The sequence below is a fragment of the Liolophura sinensis genome, chromosome 7 (genome assembly GCF_032854445.1).
Source record: "Liolophura sinensis isolate JHLJ2023 chromosome 7, CUHK_Ljap_v2, whole genome shotgun sequence".
Taxonomy (NCBI): Eukaryota; Metazoa; Mollusca; class Polyplacophora; order Chitonida; family Chitonidae; genus Liolophura; species Liolophura sinensis.
The window spans coordinates 20264622-20269644 of record NC_088301.1 but is presented as its reverse complement, the minus strand read 5'-3'; the positions used below and the strand labels follow the sequence as shown (position 1 = coordinate 20269644).

The 5023-nt window shown below is 37.4% G+C and overlaps 1 protein-coding gene across 1 annotated transcript in view; it reads left to right on the top strand.

Moving 5' to 3' along the window:
* LOC135469947 (cell death abnormality protein 1-like) overlaps positions 1 to 5023 on the top strand; it is a 116009-nt gene that overhangs the window by 72434 nt on the left and 38552 nt on the right. The window lies entirely within an intron of this gene.

Here is a 5023-nt window from a genome sequence, read left to right as displayed (position 1 = left end):
CACTCTTGTTGGGCTACTTCTTTTTTCAGTTCTGCTTTACTCGTCTTTTCATCTTACATGGCAAGTGTGCAACTTATGAGACCCGAAAAAAGAAAAAAAAAACATAATCAGGTCAAAAAGTGGCAGCCTGCTAAAGTCACACTGAAATATGTTTTTTGCAACAGACACCGTAGTGTCCCACAGATGTAATTTTTTGAAAAATTCTTAAGCACACAGTTATGCATCAAACAGTTAAATAAATATACAACAAATGTAACTTTTAGCCTTGTACTTCCGCTACGCATGACATGTTAATGACACCTTGAGGATCTCATGTGCTCTCAACCACGATTCACGTATGATTTTCCTATATTGGTCAAACGTTACGTAATAACATAGCTTATCCATTCTAACTCATGGCAACACTTAATAAATGCAAGATGAGCTATGTATTTACTTACACAACAGTATGTTTCCAAAAAAATAAATCAATAAATAAATAAGCGCAAAGATTCGAACTCTTGCTCGAGGTGCAACCTGTTGTCCACAGTGACTACGTTATTTCACTGTACCATGAAGGATGCATGAGAGACTATTGCAGAAACTTACCAAAATATGACAAAACTGATCACATTATAAAGTTTATGTTTTACATATGAAGACTAACGTTAACTAAAATGAACCATTGACAGCACGTAAAAATATACACATGAAAGTTTCAGTAAAGATATATTTCTGGTGAAATACTGTAAATTAGGAACACAGTGCATCGTTTGTTCGAAAATTTGTGTTTTTGACTGATAGAGCTTTTTTGGTGGGTTATTATTAAACAACCCTCTCTTTTATGACCATAACACTTTGATAGCTGCTTCGACCCACTTTTATATTTCTGATTTGAGACTTTATGGAATTGTACTAGAATTTTGAAATTTGTACTGATCGTATATCTCTGGGGCCGATTCTCCGCCTTACCATATCAAGTCCTTTTAATTAAACTATGTACTACTCTTAGTCTGTTCTTTTTTTGACCTACTTAACGTTACACCTGAGGTAAACTGTTAGTCACAGAATCAATTGTTTGCTGCAGACATTTCCCGTGGGACTACACGCTAAGCATGACGTGGCTAACAAAGCTGAGAACAAGAACAAAAGCCGTTATCGGAATCTCGTGGCTTGTAAGCACATTATACTCCATAGTTATGGAAGCCGGATTATGCCTTCATCCAACCATTGTACTTTGCAAACCGCTCGGCTATAGAGCATCTTGATATGGCGATGGCACGATGTGGTCGTTCCATGGTCCCATGCCCTAGAGCTACAGCGGCTTTGTATCTTCGTCCCATGGATTCGGGCCATTGCCCATTGTCATGCACCATCGCCCAATCCTTTCATAGGATCACGCCATCGCACCGTCCCACCGTCGGACGATGCTAAGATTCTACGATGGTGAGATGATGACTTTAACCGACTTCCGTACATACTGGGCTATGGTAGCAAAGAATTGCACTGAATTTTTTGTTAAATGATCTTATACAAGAGCATTTTAAACTCACGAAAGTTTCATCAAAATGATGGAGAGGGATAGGGTTAGTTAGGGAACTATAGTTCTTTGACATGTACATGTATACCTAATAACCCCATCGACGTGAACCCAAGCTGGAGTACTAGTTGGATTCGAACACGCGACTTCAATATTCAAACCTTTTGGTGTCCAGCAACAACGTTTGAGGAAGCAATGTTATCAGAATTCCATATATAGCTTAGGCATATACTAAAGACATTTTTGACGCTGGCTGACACAACGCCTTTGTAAATAATTAGGCCATTTTCTGATAACAATAACCTGGTATATATTCAATTTTTTGGCTGAATTAACTAAATGCATAGCGGACTTTACTTATCAAAATATACTGTTGTGCTGATATTTACATTCGAAGTTAGCGTGCCCGATTTATGTGTCATGCTGGCATAACCATACGGCTCTACGAACAAACGCATAACTATAAAACGTTTTTCAGACGACCATTCACGGGTCCATCTGAAGCAATTCGTCGACGAGGATACCGATTACATTAACGCTTGCTACATCGATGTGAGTATTTATAAACTTATAAATACTTTGTATACAACAGTTGACTTAAACCTTCCAGGTGGTGTTGATAACGGAGTTTGTAAATCATATGATACCATAAACTTCATCGCCGTTACGTAACTGAAATAATATTCTTTGAGCGTGGCGTAACACATCTAGTAAAAGATTAAGTATGTATGTATGTATGCTTGGGGTTTAACGTCGAAGATAACATGTTTATGTGCGTCTACATATACTTTGTTTTCTTGTGCTGCCACAGAAGGATCATGTCTAAGACACCAGACATGACACCCCAGGCAGTGACATTATCCTGATTCCGGGCGAACCAGTCATGTTTCCTTGCTCTAATTTCTCAGTGCTGAGTGCCAAGCGAGGCACCAATAAGCACCAGTTTTAAAGTCTTTGGTATAACCCGACCCGAGTTTGATCAGGAATAAGTAAAATAACATTCCTGTTTACAGGGTTACAACGAACCCAAAAAGTACATCGCGTCTCAAAGTAAGTGCCATTTTTATTATAAAGGTGATATGTCATGTGGCCATATATGTTTGTAATCGAGACATTAGTGTTATGTCTTTTAAAAGACAGCCTGTGTGGCCGAGGTAGTTAGAGCTTTGGCCGTTTTCCTCCTACCATAATGTTGACCACCGTCGTATAAGAGGAATAATTTTGAGCACAGCGTAGTAATGCCAATCAAATAAATTAATCAAATATTCTTTCTAATCATATTAAAAGTAATAAACCGTAATAATCTTTTGTTTTTCGGAACAACACTAAACACAGAATTTCGAAAATACAGCTTTGTAACATGCCAGCTATTTATCCCATTTCGCTTTTCTTGAATATGGAATATCGAACGGTAAAAAAATTATGCCGAAGAGTGGACAATTCTGGTATAGCTCTTTAATGTCTAAAAGGATAGTATTGCTCTTAGTCTTTTTTATATTTAAACCTTTATCGGCATGATCTCAGAACTACGTGCAGATTTTGTTTCATGAAATTAGTTAACATTCTCAGTTGTCACTAAAATTTGCTAATCATATGGTCTTTGCCACATAAGACATGTTACTTCCAACTTAATGCATACAGTATCCCAACGTTAGAGAGGCAAGTGTTGGACATATCCGCTCTGATGGCCCAATGAGGCCTGATCTCAATAAGTGGTCGAGGTTGTTTGTGGTACCACTTGCAGTTCATGCATATAAAGCTTACAATACACCCTAATGATCTGAGAAAAACACTTTTTCACCACATATGGCCTGCAATGGTACAATGTATATCCACATCATTGACTGGATGTCAAATGCCAAATGCCCCTGGTATGCCCCCGGACACCCTAGCTTCTTTTTACTGAGGGCCACTGACTAAGTGCAAACAGCCTGAGCATGCATGGCGTCAGATAAATAATCGTAACTCTTACAGGTCCAACTGATGTGATCATCAATGAGTTCATGCGCATGATCTGGGAACAAAACACCGGCAAAGTTGTCATGGTGACCAATTTGGTGGAGAAGACAAAGGTGGGGATTTGTTTTGATTTCATGTTTCGGTAAACAACTAATTTTAGGATGTCTTTTTTCTCCCTCTGACAGACATGTCAAGGTTTATTGTCGTTCCCTCTCTTCTTCCATCTCTCTCCATCCTAATTTGTCGCGAACATAGTATCTTGAGGAATGCAACGATTTCTTGAACTCTGATATTTAACTCCTTGTAAAGCATTAACAATTAAAGGAGAAGAAAACATAAAATGGATACCAAAAATTAGATGAAAGAGCGTCAAAATTTTCTTGCAAATATGATCTGTAATATTTTTGTGGATTTTTTTTGTTTTTAAAAGAAAAGCGTGTTTGAAAATATTTTTGGTATATGGGACTAACTTTTGGTATTTGTCGTTGTTGCATAATAATATTCTAAATAAAGATGTGTTGCTTCTCTAATGAATTTATGTGAATGTAAATTTGTTGTTTATATGAAAACATATGCATTTAACCTAAACTATGATAACTTTTATGAACATAATAAAAATATAAATATGATCCAAATTGAGATTTATTACATCTGTTAGCTGAAAAAAACATATTCTAGCGCAAAAATATTTTTCAAACCTGTTTTACATCTTCATTTATGACATTATCAAACAAAGACTCTCAATACCAAAAGGTGGTTTCAAATACCAACCATACAAAAATTTTTTTTTTCTCCTTAAGGAAAAGTCGGAAAAAATATTGAAGACCACATTTAGGAATAACTTTTCGCACTCTTTCACCTAAAATTAATGTCATTTTAATTTCTTCTCCACCTTTAATGTAAATTGTTTAATCAAATATTTGACCTACTTTTGTCTCTGATGTCAACGTCTTACCTCCATAGACTAAGTGCGTCCAGTACTGGCCAGACGGACAACCCAAGCAGTTTGGTTTCATCAGCGTCTCTCTGCTGGACGAAGAGAACTTCTCTAACTACGCCATCAGAACTCTGCAACTGAAGCATTTGAAGGTGGGAAACACAGTGAATGTTTTTTGTGTCTTTGTATATATTATCCTGCATATCATTTTGTTTGAGGTAGGGTATGATAATGGATATTACCACGTGCGACATGGGGAAGTAACTTTCAAATAAACAGCATGTATTCATCCAGTAACTGCAGAACAAGACAAAAGGGTAAACCAACAACTTTCTGCAAGTTACTGAGGAACTGTCCCTCTTGTGACGCACAAATATGCACACCAGAGTTGGGCAGAGAACGAGTTTTATACTTATTTATTTATATAATTGGTGCTTTACGCCGTACTCAAGAATATTCCACTTACAGGTCGGTGGCCAACATCATGCTGGAATGACACCGCGCAGAGCCTTTGGGAAACCCACGATCATGCGGAGGTTTCTGAAAAACTTCCCACGTACAGCAGGAGAGGAAGCTAAACACGTTTTATAAGCCTGTTGCTAGATTAC